Source organism: Oncorhynchus mykiss, chromosome 7 (assembly GCF_057628025.1).
Source record: "Oncorhynchus mykiss isolate SJ-2025 chromosome 7, ASM5762802v1, whole genome shotgun sequence".
Taxonomy (NCBI): Eukaryota; Metazoa; Chordata; class Actinopteri; order Salmoniformes; family Salmonidae; genus Oncorhynchus; species Oncorhynchus mykiss.
The window spans coordinates 46,145,210-46,163,607 of NC_143028.1; the positions used below are offsets into that span (position 1 = coordinate 46,145,210).

General features: G+C 41.7%; 1 protein-coding gene across 1 annotated transcript in view; it reads right to left on the reverse strand.

Moving 5' to 3' along the window:
- ptprga (protein tyrosine phosphatase receptor type Ga) overlaps positions 1–17,710 on the reverse strand; it is a 327,026-nt gene extending 309,316 nt beyond the window's left edge. The window contains exon 1 of the mRNA XM_090241146.1: positions 17,570–17,710. The gene's annotated coding sequence lies outside the window, so the exon portion shown is untranslated. The remainder of the gene's footprint in view (positions 1–17,569) is intronic.
- Positions 17,711–18,398: the final 688 nt, after the last annotated feature.

Genomic DNA, 18,398 nt, shown 5'->3' on the forward strand with positions numbered 1-18,398 from the left:
AACATTAGCTAGCAGGACGGAAGGCAAGGGCATATTAGCCACTCGTCGCCTGATCCTCACAAGGCACCCAAATCTTTTTCCACTAAATCTAATTTTCCTTCCCCAGTGAATCACGATGATCTGGGCCTGGTCGGATGTCTGTAGTAGTATATCCCTCTCGTCCGACTCATTGAAGAAGAACTCTTTGTCCAGTTTGAGGTGAGCAATTGCAGTTCTGATGTCCAGAAGCTCTTTTCGGTCATAAGAGATGATAGCAGCAACATTAAGTGCAAAACAAGTTATGAACAACGCGAAAAAACCAACAAATTAGCCTGGTTGGTTGAGAGCCGATAAGACGGCAGCCCTCCCCTCTGGCGCCATCGTGACTGTTTGTTGGTTATGTATTTCTGTGATTATTTAGTTAGTTAGTAAATTTCATTTATTTATTTCACCTTTATTTAACCAGGTAGGCTAGTTGAGAATAAATTCTCATTTGCAACTGCAACCTGGCCAAGACAAAGCAAAGCAGTTCGACACATACAACAACACAGAGTTACACATGGCATAAACAAGCATAGAATCAATAATACAGTAGAAAATCTATGTACTGCATGTGCAAATGAGTTAGGATAAGAGAGGTAAGGCAATAAAAACGCTATGGTGGCAAATTAATTACAATATAGCAATTAAACACTGGAATAGTAGGATGTGCAGAAGATGAATGTGCAAGTTGATATACTGGGGTGCAAAGGAGCAAGATAAATAGATAAATAAATAAATACAGTATGGGGATGAGGTAGATTGGATGGGCTATTTACAGATGAGCTATATACAGGTGCAGTGATCTGAGAGCTGCTCTGACAGCTGGTGCTTAAAGCTAGTGAGGGAGGTAAGAGTCTCCAGCTTCAGAGATTTTTGCAGTTCGTTCCAATCATTGGCAGTAGAGAACTGGAAGGAGAGGCGGCCAAAGGAAGAATTGGCTTTGGGAGTGACCAGTGAGATATACCTGCTGGGTGTTGTTATGGTGACCAGTGAGCTGAGAAAAGGCGGAGCTTTACCTAGCAGAGACTTGTAGATGACCTGGAACCAGTGGGTTTGGCGACGAGTATGAAGCGAGGGCCAGCCAACGAGAGCATACAGGTCGCTGTGGTGGGTAGGATATGGGACTTTGGTGACAAAACGGATGGCACTGTGATAGACTGCATCCAATTTGTTGAGTAAAGGGTTGGAAGCTATTTTGTAAATTACATCGCTGAAGTTGAGGATCGGTAGGATGGTCAGTTTTACGAGGATATGTTTAGCAGCATGAGTGAAGGATGCTTTGTTATGAAATAGGAAGCCGATTCTAGATTTAATTTGGATTGGAGATGTTTAATGTGAGTCTGGAAGGAGAGTTTCCAGTCTAGCCAGACACCTAGGTATTTGTAGAAGTCAGAACAGTCCAGAATAGTGGAAATAAATAATTAAGTCAGTTTATATATCGCTGATTCATCATTTAGGCTAGGGTTCGTGCAGTTATCCAAGGGTTTGCGACGTTCCGAAATGAGAACTGATGATTTAATAATCATACATTAGTAGATGACTAATCGATAAGATATGAAAATAGCTGAAGAGTTGATTCGGGAAATAGAGACTATATAAACATTATCCCATGGTGCCCCGACTTCCTAGTTAATTAAAGTTTACATGATTAGTTTAATCCCATACTAATAATTACACGTAGAGAATTGATTTGATAAAATAAATCTTCACATTTAATGATAGTCCAGACACAACAAACTACATTCTACATGATTCTGTGCTTCCAACTTTGTGGCAACAGTTTGGGGAAGGCCCTTTCCTGTTTCAGCATGACAATGCCCCTATGCACAAAGCATGGTCCATTCAGAAATGGTTTGTCGAGATCGGTGTGGAAAAACTGCACAGAGCCCTGACCTCAACACAAACAAACACCTTTGGGATGAATTGGAACGGCGACCATGAGCCAGGTCTTATCGCTCAACATCAGCTCCCGACCTCACTAATGCTCTTGTGGCTGAATGGAAGCAAGTCCCCAAAGCAATGCTCTAACATCTAGTGGACAACCTTCCCAGAAGAGTGGAGGCTGTTTTTGCAGCAAAAGGGGAACCAGCTAGCTACATATGGTTTTTGTCTCGTCTACTCTCGCTACCCCGTTCCTGCATTCGACGTTGTCGGTTTACTAACTACCGTCCTGGTAACCAATCATTTCTCACATCTGGCAACCATCATTACACACACCTGCACCCCATTATTAGACCCACCTAGTCTTTTGCATCTGTTACATATTAAACTCACCTTCTGCATCTGCTTCCTGACTCTGTTAGTCAATTTCTTCAACAGATGATCAGGTCTATATCATTATCAAACGTATATATATACCGTATATTAGTAGTAGAAAGGAAACACAGATTCTTTGTTTAAGTATCAAAATTATCCGTTAGTAATACAATTGTAGGCAGAAGTTGGTACAGAGTACAGTATATGACAGCTCTCCCCAGGTTTTGCAAAATGTCTAAGACACCCTGTAACTCATATAGCCTCCCCAGTCCTCCTTGCGTGACTTTCCCTGGCAACAACATTTTAATAAATCTAACCTCCCCCTGACAGCAGCAACCATCTTGTCAGCAATTAAAAGCTCAGAAGTGGGTTTGACCAAAACTTGACCTTTCATCACAAGTATAGTGTCATAACAAGGTGAACGAGTCTAAGCATCTTCTGACAGGTGGCTGTTTTCATCAGGCCCGCGGCAGCCTTGTGTTCTCAGAAAACCAGTTCTATTCTCAGAATCTCAGATAGCCAGGTGGGGCCCAGACAGGAGGAGTCTGAGCATAGGCGGTTTCCCGCCTTCTGATAGTGTCTGAAGGGCACAACACTCAAAACAGGTGTTTACACACATACAGAGGTCTCCCCCTCAACCCCTGGCGTATATGTTACTTCTTTTTCAAAAGAAGACCAGAGAGGACAGAGGAGAGAGGAGAGAGGAAAAAGGAATTGAGAATATCCAGTTGTGAAAAGGCCATGGTAAGCCTACCCTCTTTGACATGAGGTGACTGAAATTTACCGTGGTCTGTAAGTGTACAATATGAAGCCCACTAGCCCAGGTTTCAAAGTAAAGTCCAGAAGCCTATAGCTCAAATGTCAGTTTTGGTTTACAAGACAGTGAGGGAAAAATACCAACTCTCATTCATTAAGAAAGAAACAATGACATTTATGACAACCAATTTAGAAACTACAGTTGAAGTCAGAAGTTTACATACACCTTAGCCAATTACATTTAAACTCAGTTTTCCCCAATTCCTGACATTTAATCCTAATACAAATTCCCTGTCTTAGGTCAGTTAGGATCACCACTTTATTTTAAGAAGATGAAATGTCAGATTTATGATTTATTTCAGCGTTTATTTCTTTCATCACATTCCCAGTGGGTCAGAAGTTTACATACACTCAATTAGTATTTGGTAGCATTGCCTTTAAATTGTTCAAAAATTGGGTCAAACGTTCTGGATAGCCTTCCACAAGCTTCCCACAATAAATTGGGGGAATTTTGGCCCATTCCTCCTGACAGAGCTGGTGTAACTGAGTCAGGTTTGTAGGTCAGCTTGCTCGCACACGCTTTTTCAGTTCTGGCCACAGATGTTCCATAGGATTGAGGTCAGGGCTTTGTGATGGCCACTCCAATACCTTGACTTTGTTGTCCTTAAGCCATTTTGCCACAACTTTGGAAGTATGCTTGGGGTCATTGTCCATTTGGAAGACCCATTTGCTTCAATATATCCACATAATTTTCCTCCCTCATGATGCCATCTATTTTGTGAAGTGCACCAGTCCATCCTACAGCAAAGCACCCCCACAACATGATGCTGCTACCCCCGTGCTTCACGGTTGGGATGGTGTTCTTCGGCTTGCCAGCCTCCCCCTTTTTTTTCCAAACATATTGATGGTCAGTTATATTTTTGTTTCAACAGACCATTTCTCCAAAAAGTACGATCTTTGTCCCCATGTGCAGTTGCAACCCTTAGTCTGGCTTTTTTATGGTGATTTTGGAGCAGTGGCTTTTCCTTGCTGAGTGGCCATTCAGGTTATGTCGATATAGGACTCGTTTTTACTGTGGATATAGATACTTTGGTACCTGTTTCCTCCAGCATCTTCACAAGTCCTTTGCTGTTGTTCTGGGTTTGATTTGCACTTCTCGCACCAAAGTACGTTCATCTCTAGGAGACAGAACGCTTCTCCTGCCTGAGTGGTATGACAGCTGCGTGGTCCCATGGTGTTTATACTTGCGTACTATTGTTTGTATAGATTTACGTGGTACCTTCAGGCCATGACATAATTTTCAGGAATTTTCCAAGCTGTTTATAGGCATAGTCAACTTAGTGTATGAACCTGTTAAGGATATGGCAGACATACGCCCCCTTTGGAGAGATTGGGTACCCCTAGTAAACTGGAAAAAAAATCTGTCAAAAATTGCTAATATATGCAAATAAAAATTATTATTGGATAGAAAACACTCTAAAGATTCTAAAACCGTTGGAATTATGTCTGTAAGTATAGCAGAACTCACAGGGCAGGCATTCTTCCAAACTAGTTTTTGTGGCCATGAAAGTTGGAGCAACTTTGACGTCATGGCCCCCACCCTTCCCAACCAGTTATGATTCTATCTCTTCCGCTAGATGTCCTCTTTCAGTAGAGCTTTGAATCTTTCAAATCGCGCGAGAATTGACCCTATGGGAGTGAAATTAGTGCGTGCCACGAGAGAATAGGCTGTGCGTAGGGGCGCGAATTGGTCCCAGCCATTCCTTTGTTCCAGCACTCAGGAGAAGGGCAGACGATGGCCGATTGAATTGAAGTTTGTTTTGCGTGTCTAAAACATCATAAAGCTTGCTTCTGCACTTAGTTTGACCTGTTTAGTCGACATATAATATGTAATTTTGAAGTTTTGATGCGCAACTTTTCCGGACCAGAGGACGTTTTGGGTGCATTTCAGCTGATGTTATTAGCAGTAGCTAATACAAAGACGCAAGACTTGAAACCAAACGATGTATTGGGTAAGTAGGAAGCCTTCCAGAACATTCTGAACGAAGACCATCGAAGGTAAGGGAATATTTATGCTTAAATCTGTGTTTCTGTTGACTCCAACATTACGTAGAAATGTAGCTTGGAACTGAGCGCTGTCTCAGCATATGGAATAGTGTGCGATTTCTGTAACGTTAAAAATAAATCTAACACAGCGGTTGCATAAAGAAGCAGTGTATCTTTCTAACTATATGTAGAACATGTATATTTAGTCAAAGTTTATGATGTCTATTTACGTTATCTTGCCGCGCTACATAGATTTCCTGCGGGCATTTTTGAGTAATTTCTGAACGTGAACTCACTGTAAATGGACATTTATGGATATAAATGGCATATTATTGAGAAGAAAAAAAATGTACTGTGTAACATGTCATATTACTGTCATCTGATGAAGATTTTCAAAAGGTTAGTGAGCGATTTATTTTTTAATCCTGCGTTTGTTGATTGCATGTTTTGGCTATTCAAATGAGCTGTGTCTGGTGGTGGTTTTACATATATATGTGCTATGTTTTCGCCGTAAAACATTTTAGAAATCTGACTTGCTGGCTAGATGAACAAGGTGTTTATCTTTCATTTGAGCTATTGGACTTGTTAATGTGTGGAGGTTAAATATTTTTAAGAATATTTTTGCGTTCCATGCGCCACCGTTTCAGCTGAACGTGGGAGGGTTGATTCCCAATTGGGAACCAGTATCGTAGACAGGTTAACTTCGTAAACAATTTTGGGAAAAATGACTTGTATCATGCACAAAGTAGATGTCCTAACCGACTTGGCAAAACTATAGTTTGTTAACAATACATTTGTGGAGTGGTTGAAAAACGAGTTTTAATGACTCCAACCTAAGTGCATGTAAACTTCCGACTTCAACTGTATATATTAAGGTTGTATTGCTCTAGGCATGTATCTCACTCTGCCTCACCTACCTCAACTATGTTCTATGTCTTGGTGTCTCAGTCCAACGCAACTTCCTAGCTTAGCCCGTCTGTTTTATGTTTTAACTTATGGTGGGGAGTTGATCTATTATTATATTTGTGCGTTATCTTTAGCAGCTGGTAAGAATGCATGGCATTGTAAACAATGATAGGAAATTTTGTCCCCAGTAAATGTCACATTTCTTCATATCAGGTCAGGAATGGGTAACTGGAGGCTATATATGCATTGGAGCATATCTAATTGCATTTCTTAACATGTACTCATTACTTATATTTGGTCACATGGAGAAGAGCCAGAATACAGTTATTCGATTAATTGGATTATAATGCAAGTAGATCATAAAGAATTATCACCACTATGCTTTGAATTTACAGCCTTTCTTTCTGATGGGGTATGGATAGGTCTACATTAGCTTTGAAGTAAATGACACAACACATTTGATTGTTCTCAGACTTGTGCTCTACTACTTGGAATGTGTAGATTGTCGCAGCTTGTAGACTCTATAATGTAGAGGAACAAGTTTTCAAACAACCTTCATCTATAGAAGCAGAGAGGAAGAGGCAAAGGGAGAGGGTTTACTCTGCCCAAAATCTGTCCTTGAAAATTAGACCAGTTAGGAATTTTTGTATGGTCAATGAGAGAGCGTCAAGATTGGCCAACAAAATGTTCTATTGCTAATTTGCTTCATGAGGCTCATTTGATTGAATATACATTTTGTAATGGTTAAGTTGTAACGAATGCACTGTGTCATGTTCTGACCTTTTATTTCCTTTGTTTTGTCTTTATTTAGTATGGTCAGGGCATGAGTTGGGGTGGGCAGTCTATGTGTGTTTTTCAATGTTGGGATTTTGAGTTCAGCCCAGTATGGTTCTCAATTAGAGGCAGGTGTCGTTAGTTGTTTCTGATTGAGAATCATACATAGGTAGTCTGGGTTTCACTTTTGAGTTGTGGGTGTTTGTTTCCGTGTGAGTGTTTGTTGCCACACGGTACTGTTTTGGTCGTTTATTGTTTTGTAGTGTTCAGTTTATGTCTGTAAAGAAACGTTATGGACACCTACCATGCTGCGCATTGGTCCTCCGTAGAGGAGGAGGAATGCCGTCACACATACACTGATAAACAGTGGGCTCTGAAATTATTGACACCCTTCATAAAGATGAGCAATAATGACTGTATTTGTATTTATTATGGACCCCCATTAGTTACTACCAAGACAGCAGCTACTCTTCCTTGCATGAGTTAGTTGATGTGGATAGAGTTCCATGTAGTCATGGCTCTCTGTAGTATTGTGCACCTCCCATAGTCTCTTCTGGACTGTGAAGAGACTTCTGGTGGCATGTCTTGAGGGGTATGTGTAACCGGTGTGAAATGTCTTGCCAGTTAGTGGGGTGTGTGCTAATAAATCAAATCGAATTTTATTGGTCACATACACATGGTTAGGAGAAGTTAATGCGAGTGTAGCGAAATGCTTGTGCTTATAGTACCGACCATGCAGTAATATCTAACAAGTAATCTAACAATTTCACAACAACTACCTTATACACACAAGTGTGAAGGAATGAATAAGAATATGTACATATAAATATATGGATGAGCGATGGCCAAACGGCATAGGCAAGATGTAGTAGATGGGCATGGAGTACAGTGTATACATATGAGATGAGTAATGTAGGGTATGTAAACATTATATAAAGTGGCATTGTTCACAGTGACTAGTGATATGTTTATTACATCCAATTGTTTATTATTAAAGTGGCTAGTGATGGCTGATTAACAGTCTGATGGCCTTGAGATAGAAGCTGTTTTTCAGTCTCTCGGTCCCCGCTTTGATGCACCAGTACTGACCTTGCCTTCTGGATGATAGCGGGGTGAACAGGCAGGGTGGTTGTTGTCCTTGATGATCTTTTGGCCTTCCTGTGACATCAGGTGCTGTAGGTGTCTTGGAGGGCAGGTAGTTTGCCCCCGGTGATGCGTTGTGCAGACCTCACTACCCTCTGGAGAGCCTTGCGGTTGTGGGCGGAGCAGTTGCCGTACCACGTGGTGATACAGCCCGACAGGATGCTCATGATTGTGCATCTGTAGAAGTTTGTGAGTGTTTTTGGTGACAAGACAAATTTCTTCAGCCTCCTGAGGTTGAAGAGGCGCTGTTGCGCTTTCTTCATCACACTGTCTGTGTGGGTGGACCATTTCAGTTTGTCCATGATGTGTACGCAGAGGAACTTAAACCATTCCTCCTTCTCCATTACTGTCCCGTCAATGTGGATGTGGGCGGTGCTCCCTCTGCTGTTTCCTGCAGTCCACGATCATCTCCTTTGTTTTGTTGACATTGAGTGTGAGGTTGTTTTCCTGACACCACACTCCGAGGGCCCTCACCTCCTCCCTGTAGGCTGTCTCGTCGTTGTTGGTAATCAACCCTACCACTGTAGTGTCATCTGCAAACTTGATGATTGAGTTGGAGGCGTGCATGGCTACGCAGTCATGGGTGAACAGGGAGTACAGGAGAGGGCTGAGAACGCACACTTCTGGGGCCCCAGTGTTGAGGATCAGCGGGGTGGAGATAGCGTTTCAATCGGTGATGTCACTCGTTCTGCAAGGGCTGCAGCTTTTGTGGAGTGATAGGTAACGATGCTTCGAGGGTGTCTGTTGTTGATGTGTGCAGAGGGTCCCTGGTCCGAGCCCAGGTAGGGGCAAGAAGAGGGATGGAGGCAATGCTGGTACATGTGCGTATAGTGTTGAGTCATCAGCATACATAGACACACAGGCTTTACTCAGAGCCAATGGCAGGTCATTAGTAAAGATTGAAAAAAGTAAGGGGCTTAGACAGCTGCCCTGGGGAACGTCTGACTCTACCTGAATTATGTTGGAGAGGCTTCCATTAAAGAACACCCTCTGTGTTCCGTTAGACAGTTAACTCTCGATCCACAATATCATAGGGGATGTAAAGCCATAACACATTCGTTTTTCCATCAGCAGATTATGATTGATAATGTCAAAAGCTGCACTGAAATTTAACAAAACAGCTTCCACAATATTTTTATTATCAACTTCTCTCAGCCAATCATCAGTCATTTGTGCAAGTGTCAAACATGTTGAATGCCCTTCCCTATACGTGTGCCGAAAAATCTATTGATAATTTGTTTACTGTGAAATAGCATTGTATCTGTTCAAACACATTTTTTTCTAAAAGTTTACTAAAGGTTAGTAATAGGATGTTGTTTGAGACAGTGCGGCTGCTTTGCTATTCTTGGCCTGAGGGCACACACTTTCCTGTAGGCTTAGACTGAAGAGATGGCAAATAGGAGTGGCAATATCATCTGCTATTATCCTCACTAATTTTCCATTTAAGTTTTCAGACCCAGGTGGCTTGTCATTGTTGATAGACAACAATAATTGTTTCACCTATTCCACACTCACGTTACAGAATTCAAAATGACACAATTTGGAAGGTTCTGAGTTTGTTTTTAGCATGTCTAAGTTGGCTAACCTTGCCAATGACAAAAATAATCAAAGTAGTTGGAAAATCAGTGGGTTTTGTGATAAATGAGTCATCTGATTCAATGAATGATGAAGTCGAGTTTTCCTTTTTGCCCAATATGTCATTTAAGGGGCTCCAAAACGTTTTACTATCATTCTTTACATAATTAATCTTTCTTTCAGAGCAGAGTTTTTTCTTGTTAGTTCAGTTTAGTCACATGATTTCTCAATTTACAGTATGCTTGCCAATCGGCTGTGCAGCGAGATATATTTGCCATTCCTTTTGACTCATCCCTCTCAACCAAACAAATGTTCAATTCCACATCAATCCACAGGGATTTAACAGTCTTTACAGTCATTTTCTACATGGGAGCATGCTCATTAATAACTGGAATAAGCAATTTCATAAATGTGTCAAGTGCAGTGTCTGGTTGCTCCTCATTACACACCACAGACCAGCACATTTTACATCTTCAACATAGGAATCACTAGAAAACGTATTGTACGACCTCCGATACACTTTATTAGGCCCAGCCTTTGGAACTTTTCTTAGATATGGCTACTATATTATGATCACTACATCCAATTGATTTGGATACTGCTTTAGAGCAGATTTCCGCAGCATTAGTAAAGATGTGATCAATACATGTGGATGATTTAATTCCTGTGATGTTTGTAAATACCCTGGTAGGTTGACTGACATCCTGAACCAGGTTGCAGGCACTGGTTACAATTTGACGTTTTTTCTTGAGTGGAAAGCTTGATGAAAGGCACACCCAGAAAATATACCTCTCTGTTGATATCACAAACATTATCCATACATTATCAAGCATTTCACACATATTATCCAGATACTGACTGTTAACACTTGGTGGTCTATAGCAGCTTCCCAGAAGAATGGGCTTAAGATGAGGCAGATGTACCTGTAGCCATATTACTTCAACAGCATTTGACATTATATCCTCTCCAAGCTTTACAGGAATATGACTTTGAACATACACAGCAACACCTCCACCATTGGCATTCCAGTTTCTTCTGAAGATGTTGAAACCATGTAGTTCTACCTTTGTATCATCAAAGGTATTATCTAAGTGATAGTCCGTATATATATATATATATATATATATATATATATATATATATATATATATATATATATATATATATACAAATATATATATACAAACAAGTATTTAGTCAGACACCAATTGTGCAAGTTTTCCCACTTAAAAAGATGAGAGAGGCCTGTAATTTTCATCATAGGTACACTTCAACTACGACAGACAAAATGAGAAAAAGGTATTCACACACTGTTGCTGATATTTTGGCCCATTCCTCCATGCAGATCTCCTCTAGAGCAATGTTTTTGGGGCTGTTGCTGGGCAACACGGACTTTCAACTCCCTCCAAAGATTTTCTATGGGGTTGAGATCTGGAGACTGGCTAGGCCACTCCAGGACCTTGAAATGCTTCTTACGAAGCCACTCCTTCGTTGCCCGGGCGGTGTGTTTGGGATCATTGTCATGCTGAAACACCCAGCCACGTTTCATCTTCAATGCCCTTGCTGATGGAAGGAGGTTTTCACTCAAAATCTCACGATACATGGCCCCATTCATTCTTTCCTTTACATAGATCAGTCGTCCTGGTCCCTTTGCAGAAAAACAGCCCCAAAGCATGATGTTTCCACCCCCATGCTTCACAGTAGGTATGGTGTTCTTTGGATGCAACTCAGCATTCTTTGTCCTCCAAACACGACGAGTTGAGTTTTTACCAAAAAGTTATATTTTGGTTTCATCTGACCACATGACATTCTGCCAATCTTCTTCTGGATCATCCAAATGCTCTCTAGCAAACTTCAGACGGGTCTGGACATGTACTGGCTTAAGCAGGGGGACACGTCTGGCACTGCAGGATTTGAGTCCCTAGCGGCATAGTGTGTTACTGATGGTAGGCTTTGTTACTTTGGTCCCAGCTCTCTGCAGGTCATTCACTAGGTCCCCCCGTGTGGTTCTGGGATTTTTGCTCACCGTTGTTGTGATCATTTTGACCCCACGGGGTGAGATCTTGCGTGGAGCCCCAGATCGAGGGAGTGGTCTTGTATGTCTTCCATTTCCTAATAATTGCTCCCACAGTTGATTTCTTCAAACCAAGCTGCTTACCTATTGCAGATTCAGTCTTCCCAGCCTGGTGCACGTCTACAATTTTGTTTCTGGTGTCCTTTGACAGCTCTTTGGTCTTGGCCATAGGTGAGTTTGGAGTGTGACTGTTTGAGGTTTTGGACAGGTGTATTTTATACTGATAACAAGTTCAAACAGGTGCCATTAATACATGTAACGAGTGGAGGACAGAGGAGCCTCTTAAAGAAGAAGCTACAGGTCTGTGAGCGCCAGAAATATTGCTTGTTTGTAGGTGACCAAATACTTATTTTCCACCATAATTTGCAAATAAATTCATAAAAAATCCTACAATGTGATTTTCTGGATTTTTTTCTCTCATTTTGTCTGTCATAGTTGATGTGTACCTATGATGAAAATTACAGGCCTCTCTCATCTTTTTAAGTGGGAGAACTTGCACAATTGGTGGCTGACTAAATACTTTTTTTGCCCCACTGTGTGTGTGTGTGTGTGTGTGTATATATATATATATATATATATATATATATGAACGTTATCTCTTACTAGCAAGTTATCGATTTCATGAACCTTGTTTCTTAGGCTGCATTTGGGATTCTTGATTGTTTTTATTGCTTTACTGGGAGGATTATCAGAATTAGACATGATAGTGGTATTTGTGTTTGAGATGATAGTGGAAGGTGAGCAGCACACGGTGGACTTCCTACTAGGACAAACTGCCTCAGTGCTAACAGTATAACTCAGGTTTGTTATTATTATTGCATACAATAGCTGTAGAATCTTCAGAGGTATTCAGGCGTGTTAGATGGACATAAATGTGGTTGCTTACATTATAACTGCCATTGACCCTGGGACAATGTACATTTCCAGCAGCACTATGACAACTCAGTGACACAATGGTAGTGATCATCTGAGCAGGGCTTGGGTCATTGTCTGACCACAGCATTGAAATGTGCGAACAGGGTCCAGGAGCTAAGATGATAGATGGACTCCGTCATTCCTTTAGAGCATCTTCCAAAAGGTGTAAAAGTGACCAATACATGTTATGCCAGCAGAGCTACAGTAGTGTGTTAGCCAAGTTTGTAATGCCAGTAGCCTGCTGAATCTTTCACAGAAGCGGTGGTACCGGGCCTGAATTTTTTTTGGACAGAAGTTCTTAAGTTTGACATCACATCATTTATGTGACTGGAAGTTGGATCAAGGTGACCCACTGTCCAGTGTGACTTATGCTGGTTTGGGTTGAGTTTTGTTGGTTCTAGTCTAAAAGTTATCCTGCTGTTTCTTCTCCTTCCATCTGTAAAAAAAGGGTTAAATGCTGCAGTGCTAACATTGTGTATGCCGGGGCATATGTACAGAGAGATTAGTATGGAAATGTACCATAGTGCTTTGTGTGCCAAAAGGACTCTCACAAAGCACTTACTGTCATTGGTATAATAATACAAGCATACAGCGACTGGCACTTCCCTTGATCTAATTTATTTACTACAAGCAGAAGAATCAACAAAATATTTTCATTTTGAGTTATCACATCAGATGTTCTGTATGAGTGTAATGAATGAATAAATAGAACTGAAAAAAATTGTTATCGTAGTGTCAGTTTGTATTTGGACATAAAAGACACAATGTCAAATTAATTTAACTCTAAGATCTGTCCAGCTTCTGAAAACTGAAGCCAAAAACAAACGCATCACTTTTAATTAGGGCTAATATTGGCGTTGTAATTGATTTAAATACAAGTTGTTGAGTTGTCAAATGCAATAGACACTTGGGAAGCATCACCCTCAAATGTTCAGATTTACATTGTTACTACCTTGTTGGCATTCAATGGAATGGGCAACCATCATTCCCGCAGATTTACAGTTTTCTAGGTCTTCTGTGATGGCAGCCCTCTAAAGATTTTGCCCCAATTGAAGTGACTTGAGGAAAAAGTATTTATCTGGCTCTCCCGTTAACTCGAGGAGTGATCTGACATGATTCCTGCTTTACCACTCTGCCTCTCTATCCCTCCCTCTCTCTGCTGAATGTTGTTCTCTCCCTGGGTGCCCTCCTTCCGTCAATTGAATCAACCCTTTTAATTACCGTCACTATCAGTCGCCCTGCGCCTCATTGTCACCTATGCGACAATCAGCTTGGGAAGGCAAAGCAAGGCAAGGGAAGGCAGGGGGAAGCTCATTGGGGAGACAGGGGCCTGTGCTTGGGTAATAGCAGGCTTTTGCCAGTCCGTCAGCTGTATTGCCAGCTCTCATCTCTCCCTGCCCGCCGGGCGGCTACATAGATGTCGTGATAAATGGATATTCGCTTTAGCTCAACTGTGTCCTCTTTAAGTAGAGGAGAGACTGAGGGTATTTGGGCATGTGTTCAATCAACACCCCCCAATATGATCAGTCCTTTACACGGTAAAAGAAGCATTCGTCGTCCCTTTCATAAAAAATGTACTCAGAGTTTGAGAGACAGGAAGAGAAATAGGATCCAGGCATTCAGGGAAAGGTCACATCACCTAACTAGTTTACAAGTTATTTTGCGGATCAATGGCTTTTTTTGACATGTATTTTCCTTTCTATCATCGTCATTTCTTTCCATTCCCTCTGATCATTATTCCAGGTAGACATGGGCTATTGTTCTTGTCTCTCATCGCCTCTAATTACCCACTGCTTGGTCATTAACATGTCAAATCAAAACAAATCAAATTGTTATTGGCACATGCTTCGTAAACAACAGGTGTAGACTAACAGTGAAATGCTTACCAACAATGCAGAATCCAATAAAAAAAATATAGAATAATAGAATAATAAGCATTGTAGCACGAGGAATAAATACACAATGATCAAAGGTACTGTTGCTTGGCTATATACATGGGGTACCATTACCCATCCGATGTGCATGGGTATGAGAAATGTAGGTAGATATGTACTTATACTGTAGGTTGGGGTAAAGTAACGAGGCAATAGGATAGATAATAGACAATAGCAGCAGTATATGTGATGAATGTGGAAGTGTGTGTGTGGCGATTGCGTGCCTGTGAGTTTGTGTAATGTGTGAGTGAGTGTGTGTGTGTGTGTGTGTGTGTGTGTGTGTGTGTGTGTGTATATGTATTTGAGTGTCAGTGTAATTATGTGTGAGTGTGTTGGTAGAGTCCAGTGTGTGTGCATAGATTCAAAAAGAGTTAATGAAAAAAGGTCAATGCAAGATAGTGTGTAGTTAACCAATAGCTAGCCGGACTAACTATTTAGCAGTCCTATGGCAGAGAGAACAGTCTGACTTAGGGCCTTCCTCTGACACCGACTGGCACAGCGGTCTAAGGCACTGCATCTCAGTGCTAGAGGCTGTATCACAACCGGCCGTGATCGGAAGTCCCATAGGGCGGCGCACAATTGGCTCAGCGTTGTCTGGATTAGGGGAGGGTTTGGCTGGGGTAGGCAGTCATTGTAAATAAGAATTTCTTCTTAACTGACTTGCCTAGTTAAATAAAGGTGAAATAAAACAAAAATAAAATAGAGGTCCTGGATGGCAGGGAGTTCAGCCCCAATGATGTACTGGGTTGTAAGCACTAGCCTCTGTAGCACCTTGCTGTCTGATGCTGAGCAGCTGCCATACCAAGCGGTCATGCAGCCAGTCAATATGCTCTCAATGGTGCAGCTTGATAGGGATGGCACCACACTGTCAGGTCTCTGACCTCCTCCCTGTAGGCTGTCTCATTGTCATTGGTGATCAGGCCCTCCACCGTCGTGTCATCAGCAAACTTGATGATGGTGTTGGAGTTGTACGCGGCCACGCAGTCGTGGGTGAACAGGGAGTACAGGAAGGGACTAAGCACGCACCCTAGAGTGGCTCCTGTGTTGAGGGTCATGTGTTGGCGGATGTGTTGCAGAGGGAGTTGTTCAGTGATGAGCTTAGTGATGAGCTTGGAGGGCACTATAGTGTTGAACTCTGATCTGTAGTCTATGAACAGCATGGTCAGGAAAATAGAAATTTCACCAGCTGTGGATCAGATTGGGTGATATGTGAATTGGAGTGGGTCTAGGGTTTCTGGGATGATGGTGTTAATGTGAGCCATGACCAGCCTTTCATTTGCAGTTCATGGCTACAGATGTGAGTGCTAAAGGGCGGTAGTCAATTAGACACATTACCATGGCGTTCTTGAGCACATGGATTATGGTGGTCTGCTTGAAACACATAGACATTACAGACTGAGTCAGGGAGAGGTTCAAAATGTCAGTGAAGACACTTGCCAGCGGGTCAGTGCATTCTCTGAGTATGCGTGTGTGGCCTTGTGAATGTTAACCTGTTAGGTGTTACTCACATGGGCTACAGAGAGCGTGATCGCACAGTCGTCCGGAACAGCTGGTGCTCTCATGCATGGTTCAGTGTTGCTACCTTCAAAGTGAGCATAGAATGCATTTAGCTCGTCTGGTAGGTTCACGTCACAGCTCTCTGCTGGGGTTCCCTTTGTAATCCATGATAGTTTGTAAGCCCTGCCACATTTGATGAGCATTAGAGCCAGTGTAGTAGAATTCGATCTTGTGTCCTGTGTTGACGCTTTGCTTGTTTGATGGTTCGTCGGAGGGTGTAGCGGGATTTCTTATAAGCGTCCGGATTAGCGTCCATCTACTCAACAACGGCAGCTCTAGGTTTTATTTCAGTGCGGATGTTGCCTGTAATCCATTGCTTCTGGTTGGGGTATGTACGTACTGTCACTGTGGGGACGACGTCGTCAATGCACTTATTAATGAAGCCGGTTACTGATGTGATAAACTTCTCAATGCCATCGGATGAATACAGGAACATATTCCAGTCTGTGCTAGCGAAACAGTCCTGTGGCTTAGCATCCGCTTCGTCGGACCACTTCCATATCGAGGGCGTCACTTGTATTTCCTGTTAGTGTTTTTGCTTGTAAACAGGAATCAGGAGGATGGAGTTATGGTGAGATTTGACAAATGGAGGGTGAGGGATAGCTTGTATGCATCTCCGTGTGTGGAGTAAAGGTGGTGTAGATTTATTTTTACTACAGCTTAACAGGTAACATGCTGGTAGAAATTAGCAAAAACGGATTTCAGTTTTCCTGCATTAAAATCACTGGCCATTAGGACTCTGCCTCTGGATGAATATTTTCTTATTTGCTTATGGCCCTACACCTTTCAATGAGTGCGGTTTTGTGCCAGCATTGGTTTGTGGTGGTAAATAGAGAGCTAGATGAAAACTCTCTTGTTAAATAGTGTGGTCTACAGCTTCTCATGAGGTATTCGAACTCAGGCGAGCAGAACCTTGAGACTTCCTTAACCTGTCTACGATATTGGTTCCCAGCTGGGAACCTACCCTCCCACGTTCAGCTGAAACGGCGGCGCATGGAACGCAAAAATATTCTTAAAAATATTTAACCTCCACACATTAACAAGTCCAATAGCTCAAATGAAAGATAAACACCTTGTTCATCTAGCCAGCAAGTCAGATTTCTAAAATGTTTTACGGCGAAAACATAGCACATATATATGTAAAACCACCACCAGACACAGCTCATTTGAATAGCCAAAACATGCAATCAACAAACGCAGGATTAAAAAATAAATCGTTCACTAACCTTTTGAAAATCTTCATCAGATGACAGTAATATGACATGTTACACAGTACATATTTTTTTTTTCAATAATATGCCATTTATATCCATAAATGTCCATTCACAGTGAGTTCATGTTCAGAAATTACTCAAAAATGCCCGCAGGAAATCTAGGTAGCGCGGCAAGATAACGTAAATAGACATCATAAACTTTGACTAAATATACATGTTCTACATATAGTTAGAAAGATACACTGCTTCTTTATGCAACCGCTTTGTTAGATTTATTTTTAACGTTACAGAAATCGCACACTATTCAATATGCTGAGACAGCGCTCAGTTCCAAGCTACATTTCTACGTAATGTTGGAGTCAACAGAAACACAGATTTAAGCATAAATATTCCCTTACCTTCGATGGTCTTCGTTCAGAATGTTCTGGAAGGCTTCATACTTATCCAATACATTGTTTGGTTTCAAGTCTTGCGTCTTTGCATTAGCTACTGCTAATAACATCAGCTGAAATGCACCCAAAACGTCCTCTGGTCCAGAAAAGTTGCGCATCAAAACTTCAAAATTACATATTATATGTCGACTAAACAGGTCAAACTAAGTGCAGAAGCAAGCTTTATGATGTTTTAGACACGCAAAACAAACTTCAATTCAATCGGCCATCGTCTGCCCTTCTCTTGAGTGCTGGAACAAAGGAATGGCTGGGACCAATTCGCGCCCCTACGCACAGCCTATTTTCTCGTGGCACGCACTAATTTCACTCCCATAGGGTCAATTCTCGCGGGATTTGAACGATTCAAAGCTCTACTGAAAGAGGACATCTAGCGGAAGAGATAGAAAGTCTCCCCAGAATCATAACTGGTTGGGAAGGGTGGGGGGCATTGAGTTCAAAGTTGCTCCAACTTTCATGGCCACAAAAACTAGTTTGGAAGAATGCCTGCCCTGTGAGTTCTGCTATACTTACAGACATAATTCCAACGGTTTTAGAATCTTTAGAGTGTTTTCTATCCAATAATAATTTTTATTTGCATATATTAGCAATTTTTGACAGATTTTTTTTTCAGTTTACTAGGGGTACCCAATCTCTCCAAAGAGATACGCCCCGTATGTCTGCCATATCCTTAACAGGTTTTTAATATTAGAGATTTCGCACCAGTCTTTGCTGACAAAGAAACACACCCCGCCTCCACGGATCTTACCGGACGATGCTGTTCTGTCTTGCCGATGCA